This window comes from Candoia aspera, chromosome 1 (genome assembly GCF_035149785.1).
Source record: "Candoia aspera isolate rCanAsp1 chromosome 1, rCanAsp1.hap2, whole genome shotgun sequence".
NCBI classification, from domain to species: domain Eukaryota; kingdom Metazoa; phylum Chordata; class Lepidosauria; order Squamata; family Boidae; genus Candoia; species Candoia aspera.
This window is the reverse complement of record NC_086153.1, coordinates 57,571,119-57,584,944: the sequence shown is the minus strand read 5'-3', so window position 1 is coordinate 57,584,944 and position 13,826 is coordinate 57,571,119. Positions and strand designations below refer to the sequence as shown.

The 13,826-nt window shown below is 38.2% G+C and overlaps 1 protein-coding gene across 1 annotated transcript in view; it reads left to right on the top strand.

The window, feature by feature from the left end:
- BABAM2 (BRISC and BRCA1 A complex member 2) overlaps positions 1-13,826 on the top strand; it is a 200,740-nt gene that overhangs the window by 38,022 nt on the left and 148,892 nt on the right. The gene's annotated exons all lie outside the window — the stretch shown is intronic.

Sequence of the window (13,826 nt, the reverse complement as noted above, 5' to 3'; positions counted from 1 at the left end):
TTACATCCACTTATCCAGATTAAGCCTTTTTTAACTGATTAATCTGTACCTCTGAGTAGATAGGTAGGTAGGTGTGTGTGTGTGTGTGTGTGTGTGTAGAGGGGGGATTGTTTTGTTAAACTGTATTACTCTTCAGACAGAGCACCTACACATACCTGTGAATATGATGTACTAAAAATGTGATTATATACTAGAACTTTAGTTAGTTATGTGTCATTATATTGAACCCAACTTTCACTAATGCTGTTGACAGTTGCTTAATATTACTTCTAGTTTTCATGAAGAATTCATACCTCTGTTAGAGAAATTTCAGGAAACCATCCATTTACTTCATTGAGTGTTTTCTACTTTTTCAACTATCCTCAACCTTGCCAAGCATAATATATATATTTTTTCTAATCCAACACCCCTTTCATCACATGCCAAAAGTATGTGAGTTTCTTCTTGTTCATAATCATTCACGTGAACAGCCAGCCTTTATTTGGTCTAGGATTCTTCTTGTGGTTCAATATCTCTCCAACCTTTGCATTCCAAAATCAGTAAGTAAGTACAAGTGTACATTTTGGAATGAAAATTTGTTTTATGGTCTTAAAAAACCTTGATGCCAAATCTGTAAGAATATTATGAATTGGCTTCAAAAAGTTTTAAATACAAGCTAATGTTGCTAGCATTTGCTTACAGTTTAGATATTGATTTTCTATTATTTTTACAGTGGGAAAAAATGAACAGTGTTTGTATAGCTTTGTTCGTTTAACATTTTTAAGATCTAACTATGTAATTTGTTTTGGAAATTAGTTAGAAATCAGTAGAACCCATTATTCATCCAGGTCTGATCCCTGTCATTAAAAAATCCATAATGCTGAGGGGTCATCACATACTTCGACATCTTATCTAAGAATGGAAATTTTGTACTATGAGAGAGGGAGTTTAGTATGAGGAGTTTTACATGGTCTGAGTTGAAGAGGATCTATTATAACTGAAAATCACCTCTACTAGATCTGTAACCACCAGGTATTCCAGTTGGCATAGATATGTGTTTTTATGTGCAACTTTTTGTGCAAATTAAGCATAGAGGGGTCTCAAGTGATCTATGCTTCCTTTATATAGACCTTAATGGGAAAAAAAACACATTTTTTTCATACTATGCCCACAATACACTCATAGATAATACAGTGACTGCAGAATCTCCATTTGGTACTATGGAATTTTTAACTTAACTAAAACAAAATAAAATCCTTGCAGAATTACCATTCTTATATTGCCTTGCGTGTACATAGACTGCAGACATTCCAAAGAGCTACCCCCATGATCTTAGTTCTATTTCGAAGTGTTGGATATAGAGATACTTTTTAGAACTGATACTGTTCTAATTTTAAAATATTAGACTGACTACCTCAGAAAAGTTAATATAAAAAAACTAACCCCCATTATGATATAAAAACTGATACAAGAAGAAGAATTGGTGATTATAACTGTTAATAAATTTTACCTTTTTTATATGAAGTTGTGCCATAACAGGATGAAAAGAAAAGGTATAGTGAACTTGTTAGAAAATCATGACTGGGTAATGTGGGCTTTTAATATATTGAAGAGGGTGCTTCCTCCCAGATGTCCTTGAGATTTTATAAGGCTGTGATTTTCTACATTGAAAAGCTCCTTTTCAGTTGAGATGCAATATTAGTGTGCAGTTGTCTGGAGATTGCATGTAAGTAATTGAGGTATCTCAATATATTTTTCTTAGATTGGCTGAAAAATATAAATAATAACTGTCAGCCCACTTGAAGCCTTCAAACATTCACCCATACACATGCAGCTGGATTTCTTAGGAAAAAATATGTGTGCATGCTTAATAGGCACAAAGGAAAAACATTTCCTTCTGTTATCACTTGGGGGGTGAAATGTGTAGAAAAGTCTATTATATGAGACATTTGGACTTGACATTCAGAGTAGTATAGAGAACAGCAAATGGAGTCATCTCCTATTTTATCCTATCGCTTTTAATTGTCATAAATTCAAATACTTAGAATTTACTGTCTTGACCTGCAGTGGTATTTTTAAGCAGGCAAATGGCATATACTAGTAGATCTTCAGAACTAGGACAACTATAAATAGGAAAGAATCCAGACAGATGTTTAAAAGCATTGTCTGCCTGAATTTTTCTGCAGTCTGACTTCTTTTCTTGTACGACAATGAAAAAAGCCTCTGTTGTTCATGTGTGATTAAAAACCTAAAGAAATAAAATATACAGACATAATTAGTACGTATGTGTGTCAATAGTATTTTACTGGAAAGGGAGGGAATATCGATAGATCTATGAACAACTTTACTATTGAAAATGTGTAGCTGTTTGAAAAATACAGGGCATCCTGTATTTTAGCACATAACAGGAGGATATTTCTTGCTTCCCCAGTCTTGGGATATTGTTAGGGCATCTTCATCATCCCACATGCTGAGAAAAGGATATGGTTAAGAATGGTACCCTATAAGAGACATAAGAATCATCCTGCAGTGGGATGTTAAAAAATGAAGGCTGATTAGTATAACAAATGGACAAATAGTTTTTTCTTAGTGTTTGGGTATGAAAAGGAGTGGTGAGTGGGGTAAGAGCTACGTGGAGACTTCAGTAAAATACTAACAATTGCTAGCTATTTTGTAAGAAAGCAGAAATTCAGGTGTTGGAAAAACAAATTTTGTCCAGGTCAAATCAAGCTTCTCTCCATCCATGAACTTTTCTGTTACCAAGTATCAGCCTTTCAGGGTAGGCCAAGTCAGGATTACAGGAACACTGCTTTATTTTGCAGGGTACAATAAACAGAATCTCAAAAGCCTGCCAGAGTTTCCCTTTGCCCCCTCTTATACCAAAGAGAATCAAGGAGGGATTATTTTAAGTATCTTTGTCTCATTTTTCCTTTCCCAGGACTATGTTGCTGTTTCTCCTCCTTAATGGATCCTGCATTTTTTCATCAAGATGATCTATACATTCTTCTATCCCAGATATGCAAAAATGCTCTTATTATTTGAGCTGGGAAATTTCCTCTGCTCTATTGAAAAATGCTTTCAGTTTGTATAAAATTCTAGACAGATGGGTAAAATCATCTTAGCTGACTGATGTCTCTCTGATGATACATAAACCATCAGTTACTTCTTTGAAAGAACCCTAGGGCTGTGAGTTACTTTACCTCAAATGGTGATTACTGCAGGACAAGGTTCCAAATCAGTTTTTTTCCCCTCCTGTTTTAGCATTCCCAGTGCACTTTACAACAGAACATTAATTCCAACTAAAGTCATTCATTCTAATAATACACATTTATATGATGTGTCTACTTTCTGCTTTAATAAATTAAATTATAAAGCATTGGACTTATTAAATCTCATCATGAATTTCATGTAATATTTTTAAGGCTTTCTCTGTATTATCGTATGTTCTATACTGCCGCTATATAGAAATGTTTCTGAATTCTGTGTCATTCATCTTCATGAGCACAATATAGTTTACTTTTTTCCAACCACACTAAGGGCACATCTGTTGAGGAGTTGCTTCCATTCTAAGGCAGTAGTTCAGTGTCAAATAGGAATTAAGAGAAAATCTTGTGAAGGCAGAAATCTGAGAAGAATGCAAGAAAAGAGGTTGCATTAGTTGAAAGAGGAGACTTCTTGTATCTAATGCAGGGGTAGAAAACTTATGTAGCACTCCTGATTTCATGCATTGTAGGCAATGCATTCAGAGTTCTGGAAAGGGGACTAGGAGGTAGTCTAGTTCTGGGAGGGGGGAAATCACTGATCCTATTCAGTTTTTGATTCCGGCCTGGTGATAGATTCTTCACCACCAACAGAACAAAAATATGGCCTGAGCTGGTCAGACGAACAATTCTACACTGCCCCTGTAACTCTATGCTGCCTCATGTCCTTCAAACACAGAAAAAGTTTTCCAAATCTTATGAAATTATCTCTACTACCTATGAATTGACCTATAATTTTGTGTATAAGCAAAATATATTGAAGTATAGCTGCAAACAGCTGCTTAAGGCATGTGATTTTTAGAAGGCCCAAAACAGCTGAAATGAAATGCTGTTAGTACCTTTGGAACAGTATTAATATGGGGCAATATGTGAGTGAAGAGGCCTATCCACAGATACGACTGATCTTTTAAAAGGTTTTCTAGTTATCATAGTAATAATAAAACTGGCCAAACTGTTATGGCTTTATTTGTAGGAAGGTTGATTCACAGACTATACTGTATCAACCAGATGCCCCCCACTTGGGCGTTGCAGTCCCACTGTGTAAGAAAGGCACTGAGGAAATCTGTATGATGTTCTTCTCACTACGGCAGTATGGTATTTGAATCTAAATGCTTGCAACATACCTGATTCTTGTATCAGTTGTAACTTCTTAGTTCACTTCAATGATGCCAACTCTTCCCAGCTTTTCTAGTTTTATCATTTTTTGTTTAAACAAGAGAGGGGATTAATATTGCCCATACAAATTTAGGGGTCACTTATTTTATGTGGCAAAGAATCGTGTATTCTGTGTTCTTGAAGCTCACAGAAAACTTCAGCTTTTAAAATATATGAACTTGCCCTAAGTAACAAACAACAAATAACATTAATTTCTTGCTTGTAGTGATTGCTCTGCCTGATTAATCAGTGAACAGTTCTGTCAGAATTTATCTTGCTAATAACAATATTAAGCTTAGGGCATCCAAAGCATCATCTTTTTCTGCAAATATTGTTTAATCAAAGAAGTGTTGGAATAATAATGTGGGCATCATTTGTCCAAAAACATTAAGAGTTTTGATTGATGTTTTTTTTATCATAAAGGGCAATGTGTTATGTCTTCCTGTTTTGTATGGTTGGGAAAGCAGTATAGCCTTTTGCTAAACAGATGCATTGTTGTTCAAATAGTTTGTAGCCAACATAGTAACAATTACTATGTTATTCTCTGAATACTTGAAATGATATATATGTGCCTATATTGGTGGTCTTCGGTTAACAGTGGTAATTGGGACTGGAATTTCCGTCACTAAGTGATTTGGTGGTAAAGCACAAAGTCACGTGACTGCATTGCTTAGTGACAGCAATCCCAGCAGTCCATGTTGCTGTCGTTAAGCGAGGTTTGCGGGTTATTAAGGATCTCACAACTTCCTGCTGGCTTGCAACAACCAAAGTCACTGGGGAAGCCAGCAGGAAGTTGCAAGTCCCAGGCGGCTCACAAGCAGGTCAGCAGGCAGGCAAATGGCTGCTGTGGGGTGCGGGGGAGCGTGTGCAAGGGTCCAGTGAAGCGTGAGTGCAGCAAGACTTGGGGTGGCTGCTGTGGGGCAGGAGCGGCATGGTGCAAGCTCAGTGAGGCTTGGGGTGTCTGCTACTGGGCAGGGGAGGGCACATGAGGGTATGCAAGGGGCCGGTGTGGAGTGGAGTGAGCGCTGTGAGGCTCGGAATAGCTGCTGCCAAGCGGTGGAGGGCACACGAGGGGCCAGCGCAGCGTAAGTGCCGCAAGGCTTGGGGTGACTGCTGCCAGGCATGAAAGATTTACCCAAGTCACTTGCAACCCTCCCTGGCAGCTTTCCCATTGACTTTGCTTGTGGGAAGCTGGCAGGAAGGTTGCAAATGGCAATCATGCGACCATGGGATGCTGCAACCGTCGTAAGTGTGAGCCTGTTGCCAAACCTCTAGATCGTGATCACTTAACTGCAGGGGGGCTGGGATGGCTGGAACTTCGAGGACCGGTCGTAAGTACCACTTGTCCAGCGTCGTCATAACAGTCATTAAATGAGCGGTCTTTAACTGAGGACTACCTGTACATAGAAGATGATAAAAGATTATTTTTAGCACAAAGTGGATGTTAGAGATTATCTTTAGAAAATAAAGGAAATGGTTTGTGAGTTTAATTATTACTATTTGTTTCTTCTTTGGGTTGATACAAAGCTACTGAAAACAAAATATAATGCAGGAACATATCCTTAAAATTAATTATACTTTGTAATTCTGTTCCTAAGGATCTGTTTCAATGGGCAGTCTTTTTGTGCTTTATTTAACTTTCTATATGTATGCAAATGTGAGTAAAATATTGAATATTTTGTTGTATGTACTACAGCATTGTGATAACTTTTCTATCAAAGGCTGGTATAGTACAATACATTGGGGCTTGTGGTCTTTCATGAGATGTGTTCAGATGGCTAGATTTAGCAGCTAAAAGAGAAAATAAACATAAGTTTGGGTTCAGGATGTGTATTTAGAATAAGTCAATCCCCAAATATATACGTATAGTCATGGTGCCCCATTTTGATAGTAAAAATTAGTTTTAAAAATTGTGATGTGCCATTCAAAGGTCTTTAATATGAATAGGCTAATCTCTCTCTGTTTTGTTAAACAGGCCTAAATCCTATGTTACAGTGTTCTCTATATTCCCTAGCGTGTTGCTAGTTCTCATTTTTAGATTTTAACCCCTTCTTTTAGATTCTGTTTTTTACATATACTTTTATATTTTAATGTATATATGTTTTATATCTTGTAGCTGTTTATAATTCTTTGGATGTATATTTTTAGATCCGTTATGCTTCTTTTTAATGACTGTACCCCACCCTCCTTATGCTGGTCTATGACTGTAATACAGATTTGATTTGATATTAAGATTTCAGTATCCTTAGATAAATGTTTTTCTTTTCCCTTATATTTTGAATTGCTTAAGTGTGTTGTCATCACTTGGCAAATTAAAATACTGCAAATTTATTGTAACCACTTGATAAAAGTTGATGAGCTTTGTTAGCTAGTTCACATGTGCTATGTGCGTTCAGCTAATGGCAAGCTTGGACATGTGATAATAATGTTACTTGATGGTACGGCATTATCATTATGATAAAAAAGCATAGATATCATTAATGGGGGCTATATGCTACAAAGAAACCACTTTCATAAATCTGAATCTAATTCATTGTTTACTGTCTTTCTAAGTTGTTACATATTTTACCCCAAATAAAATAATGTTTGAAAGTTGTGTGAAGCAGAATGAGCAAGCTTCTGATAACAGAAAAAACCTTAGGGTCAGATTGCATCAGATTTATGATGTTTAAATTTTATGGAAGTACAGGTAATCCTCGACTTACGACCATTTGTTCAGCAACTGTTCAAAGTTATCACCATGCTGAAAAAATGGACTTACAACTGGTCCCCAAAGTTATGGCCATTGCAGCACCCCTGCGGTCACACGTTCAAAATTCAGGCACTTGGCAGCCTGCCTACGCTTACGACCACAGAGACGCTTCAACTTCCCCACCTGCCTATGTCCCCCCCATCTCTGCCCTTTTGGCTGCCCTGCACCCTGCCTTGTGGGGTGACAAGCAGCCCCAGAAACTTGCAGCTCAGGAGCTGTTTGCTATGCTATGGCTATGCTACGTTTGCTATGCTGTGGTGCACCAAGAAATCCCTGAGCCGCATTATGGCAAGCAAACCCAGAGTGACGTGCTTCTGGAGCTGCTTGCCGCCCCACAAGGCAGAGTGCAGGGCAGCCAAAAGGGCAGAGATGTGGGTAGATAGGCAGGTGGGGGGAGTTGGAGGCAGTCCTTTACCTTACTGAGGCTTGGGGCTGGGAGGGACCAAGCCCAGAACAGCTTGGATTGGGGTGGGTCCTCAGCTAATGACTGCTGGAATTCACTTAACAACATTAATGGAGAGTGACGGGATTGCTGTCACTAAGTGATGCAGTCATGTGACATCACATCCACATTGCTTAGTGATGGAAATTCCAGTCCCAATTGTCGTAAGTTGAGGACTACCTATATATTCATTTAATGGATGGAAATTTACATAATAGTGCTGGAAAGTATAGAAATGTCATTCAGTTAGACTCCAATTACTTGGAAGATTTATACTTTTTGAAAATATGCAATTGGTCACAGTAATTCTGAATATCAGTTTTAAACTATTATTTTAGCATGTTCTAGTGAAATTGTTCTTCAAGAAATAATATGGAATTCTCTTACGAACAGAATTTTCCCAGTACATCACAGATAAACCAGTAGGTTTTAAAATTTTGCTTGCTTGCTTATTTATTTAGTTATTATGCCACCAATTACTGCAGTCTCTCTGCAATGTACAGTATAACACTCCCTATCTTAAGGGCTCAAGGAAAGAATGCAGTACGTTTATATGATGTAGGAATAATGGAAATAATGGGAAGTTCTTCTTTGTGATCTTTGTGATTCATTTACTTGGGTTCTGCTCTCGAGCAGAGCCTGTTTAGAATCTTCTAGAGCTTATATAATTCTTGGCAGGAGTCCTGCCCTCCATACATATCACGCATGACTAGACATGGCTCATGCTGAACCCCCTTAGGTCAACTTTGATTGCTATAATGATTGTTCAGAGACAAACATGCTATCATTCATCTGTATTTTATTTTTGTGGTTTTTATTTTTATTTCGTTCTTACACTGTCTGAAGAGTCAAGGACAATGTTGTGAAAACAAATTATTCTCCATAGATAGGTATTCTTTTAATCTTTTCTACTTGAGGAGATCATAACAGTAGTGTTTTGTAAACCCTGTAAGCATTTATTATATAGTCTCACTACAATTGCTCCTTCCATTTGTGAGCGCAAGTAGTAAGAATAAAATGTTCTTAAGTTATAGTAGCATCTTTGTCTTTTTCTAAAGCTCCTACCACATCTCCCAAAGTACCCAGGGATTTCTTCACCTCTTCTTGAGTGTGTGCTAACTCACCCCTGGGAATGCAAGTCCACCCCTGCTGGTGCTAGAGAAATCATTCAGTCTTCAGGTTCTTTTAGAAGGCCTGCCTTGCTTGATCTTGACAGGGACAAAAAGAAGAAAGGATAGTGATAGAAGATGGTTCTTAATCTCCTTTCTTGCTGGTTCTTGCCATTGCTTAATACCCCAGCTGAGACCTTATAATCTCCTTCTGGTAGATTATCTTTGAGGCCTCACTCTCAATCCAATCTTCTTCACGCTAAGATGGTTGGGACCAGGATGGGCCTGGCTCAGAATAGTTGAGATTGAACCATGCTATTTTCACCAGTACATTTCTGATTGGTTTTGTATTTTCCATAAACAATCACTCATCTCAAGGGTGACAATCGACAACATACAACTTTCCACAGTCCTGATCAGTTGCCATATAATTCTTAGTACAGGGATGTAGGTAATTGTCTTCCTCAGTCCAGGTACTATAATTTTATACCTGGCATGCTTTTTGTTTTCCATAGCATTCCTGGAATTCATTTGCATCCCTGGGAAGGCTCTGCTATTCAGAATGTTCCTTCAAAGTGGATCTTGCATCCAAGCATTCTAGCCCTGTCCAACCTTTAGGTCAAAGGTCACCTGCTTTTACACACTCAGAGTTTAGATTTGCATGTGCAGAATTTCTTACACCTCAGAGCATTGTGACTGTGATCCAACCAAGTTCTACATCTGTATTTTTGACTGATGCTCAGATTCAATATCATATTCCCAGCTCCCTTTTTGAAAGATTCTACACCTATTTGTCAGTTGGCACAACTATCTCAGATTGTTGAGGATTCAGTTTACAGTTACTACAAGTTTCTGGTCCTGATTCTCATGCTCCCTGTCTTGCTAAAGAAGGCAAGAGATTCCTAGGTCAAATAGGCTGCTCTGCCTTCAGTCTTCAAATGAAGATTCTCCTTCAGTGTACGGAGAATCTTTATACAAGTATCTGTTAGATTTACTTTTGGATATTGAATATCATTCTATGGTAGTAATAGTGACCATGTAGCCTTATGCTTAACCAAAGAGGTTTTTCACATGAATATTGAAATCCTCCAACAAAAGTTTGAGGGTCTATAATGCCAAAGTTAAAACCACCTTTGCCAACTCAGCCAAGAAGTATTTCAGACAGCAAGGTTGAGGATTAGGGAACCAAATCTCCAGTCTTCCCTAGACTTGCAATCAGACTAGGAAGATTTATTTCAACTTCTTCTTTTGCAAAAATCGTATTTTATTCATACAGATAATAACCTTAAACCACAGCACAACTTTCATAAGTTTGGGGATAGTGACAAACTCAGGCCAACTCCCATTGTGGAAAAGTATATTTTGAGATACACAACAAAAATAAACTTCCATACTTCCTTCCATCTTCCTTCCTTCCTTCCTTCCTTCCTTCCTTCCTTCCTTCCTTCCTTCCTTCCTTCCTTCCTTCCTTCCTTCCTTCCTTCCTTCCTTTGTTAATACTTTTTTATTAAACTTTTTTTCTTCACTGAATATTTCATTTACTGTACATTTTTAAATTTCTTATAACCTGTATCTGTGCACTTACTCTTCTCTATCTTAATTAGTTTAGTATCTATCCTAGAGTTTATTCCTATATCCTAATTTTACTGCATTTCCCAGGTTCTTGGTATTTTTCTGTTGTATTTTCATTCTATTCTATTGCTAGAACTCTGAATTCTCTACTCAGTAAACTTCCCAGCTGATCTTAATAATAATATTTATTAAACTTGTATACTGCCTGACTCTCAACGACTCTGGGTGGCTCACAACAATCAGATTACAATAATATCAATAAACAATAAACAATCGCAAGCATGATGAAGCAAGGGATTTCACTCTCCCTTGTTGAAGGCCTGGGAGAACAGTCAGGTCTTCACAGCTCTTCTAAACAACAGCAGAGTAGGGGCCATCTGGATCTTGGGGGGAACCTCATTCCAGAGGGCAGGCACTGCTGCAGAGATGGAGTGCTTCTGCAGTCCTGAGAAATGACATTTTTTAATCGAAGGAACCTGGAGTACGCCAACCCTTCAGGATTGAATCAGCTGGGCAGATGCTATGGGAGATAGGTGGTCCCTCAAGTTATCAGGCCCTATGCCTTAATCACTTTATTTTTATCCTTCTTTTGGTCTGTACTTCTATACTTGATTCAGTGTTCTTATTTTTGTCTTTTCTGGTAGCACCTTCTTTATCTTAACTTTAAAATACCTCTTTCTGCTGTTCATCTTGTTTCTTATTTTAAACTATAACCTATTTTCTTTCTTAGCATTACTTTATCCTTATCCATTATTATCTGTGTAGACATGCCTGACTCTTTCTGCCAGATGACCTATTTCCTTCTGTCTGTCTCATGGCTGGTCACAACTATGGATCTTGGTGGCTTCCATTGTTGCTGTTTAGCCATAAACACCTTGACTCTGCTGCTGACCTCTGCATTAGGTGCGCTCTGTCTCTGTCTCTCTCATGCCATTTTCTCTGATCTGGCATTGCTGTTTGCAGATAGATGTGTGCCATGTGGTGGCAATTTCCCGCTGTTGCCTAGCTACCTCTGCCCTTCCTTCTAGTGGCTGCTTGGTGCCTCAGGAAAGTGAAGGAAAGAAGGAAAGCTCTTTTTCTCATCACTTCCATTCATGGCTATGGCCTTTTTGCCTCTTGGGATCCAACCCATTATAGCAGAGCTTTCAGCGCTTTGGCAGCCCCCATCAGGGCTGTCCCTAGCAGAATTTTCCTGCCCAGATGTAGGCCCCCACTTGCTGTCAGGTGATGACCCATCAAATTCATCTTCCCCTCAGCTGCTTCTGACAGTCTGCCTGCTGGTACTTAGAACTGTCTCCCCAATTCCAGTACCTGGGATATCCATGAGGCTGCTTACAAGGGCTCCATCAACATTCTTTCCACCATTGTTAATAATCTCTAATCATATCATATAAACATAACTGTATTGAAACAATACAATGTATCAGGATTTATGACAATATAATAAAAAGGGGGGGGGGAAGTTCTACCATGTATCCTTCATTCTGCCACCTGTTCTGGGTATCTTTGGAGCTTCTTACTTTGTTTTCTTACAGATCTTCTTCGTCTCTTCATTGTCCTCCTCCTGGAGCCTTTTTCTTCTTTCCTTTCCTTTCCTTTTCCTAACTCTTTTCCTCCAGTTTTCTTCGTCCGACTTGATGGCCAGTTGCTTCCATGCCACACCTTAAATTCTGTTGCTGACAGCTAGCTTCTTCCAAGCTATTTGCATTCCTTCTTTAAAGGGATCAATTCTTCCCCTTCTCTTTGGAAAAAGAATGGAGGGTATAAGTGCTAGACAAACAGGAGATGACTATTGTGAGAGATAGGCAACTGTTTGATCTACGTGTTACCATTATAATACTTCAGAACAGAGTTCACTTTAACAGTGTTCTAATCAGTCTTATGCCAGAATCATTATTCATTAGTGCTGTCCCCCTGAACATTATCTGTGTTCCCTTCAATTAGTAAAATTTGTAGAATAAAGCTGACTATCTTGACAGCTTGTACTTTGGACCATATGAACCCCAAGAAAAATATGAAGTGGTTTTGGCTGTTTGAAATTACTGAGATGAAGCTTATTTTGTTTTCTGTATTAGATTCACTATTTTTTTTCTGGACTTATATGCTCTTTATTTTTTGGTACACTGAAGGTACAGTAGGTTATAATTTGTATTACTTAAGACACAGTATATGCCTCTTATACTGTCGGGAAACTAGATTTCCCAAGGTGATCTTTATAGTCCCCAAGGTTGAGAAACACTGTCCTAAAGATTATTAGATTTGCATTCTATCTTTCCATCCAACAATTAAGGTGATAACATTAATTACTAAAACAAGTCATGCAACACAGTTCAAAAGGTAAATAAAATGTGCTACTAACAGCAATTCAAATATCTGATTTGACACCTTTTCTAAAAAAAGGAAAGAGAGGAATATGGACTGTTCCACAAGTTATGTAACAAATACTCTTTTTGCACATCCTTGCCAGGAGCTCTACAGAAAGAAGATTGCTTTCACCAAGATCTCTTCCAGAGACTGTAATATCCAGACAAGTTTCTAATGCTTTGTTATTGCTTAGTGTGTATTTAAGCCTGATCTTGAATCTTCAATGTAAAGAACAGCTATAATTCCATTGATTGTGCTGAAATCATCATGTGCAGGACAATCATTCAATTTAGATAAAGTCCTATTTTTGAACTAAACTTGTGCATATTTTTTATCTATTGATCATTCTTGTATGTTTGTTCATACCAGGCTATGACAGTGGAATTTGTTATAGAAGTTGCAATCTATTGGATGGAATTTTATTTATTTATTCACATTTATAAGCTTCTCTAGTCAAAGCCAACTCTGAACAGTGTACAATTACCCATCTTTGTAAAATCAGTTTAAAACAAATTTAAGCATAACAATATGGGTGTGATGGAATGTGAGGGTGACCTTGGAAAACAGAGGGAAGAGATGCTTTCTAGGGACTGATCAGATAAAAGGAAAGGGAGTCCAAGAGAGGGTAATGGTCTAAAGAAGAAATTTAGGAAAGACCCGCCCTGACCCTTAAGCAATAAATAGGGAGAGCGGGAGATTTGTACTTTCAGACTTGCAAGATTCTGTTAATGTAGCCTTACAATAAAGTAAAATTAGTTTATCTAGTTGTGTTTCTTGGCTAGTTTGCCTGGAAGGGCTAACAATAGGGCAAATCAATAGGAAGAGTGAAAAACAGGAATACCACACTCAATGGAGCAGCAATTAAAACACCATTCCTCACAGATGGAGTAGTCGTAGCACTCTAAGCCCTGTGGCTTGGTGGAATAGTCATATTTTAATGGACTTTCTGGAGGCCAGGAGTGAAGGGGCCATTCTGGTGTCAGGTGGCATGCTCTTCTAGAGGAGAGGGACTGAAGAGGCATATTTCTGAGGTCTCCAAGGATGGCAGTCCATGAGAGAGAGTACCTGGAATGAGCACACCCTACTCAATTGTATCAAGCAGGCAGATTTTATGGGGTTAAGGTAGTCCCACAAATATCCAGGCTCTGAACCATGAAAGGCTTTAAAGATGATAACCAGCACTCTGAATTGCA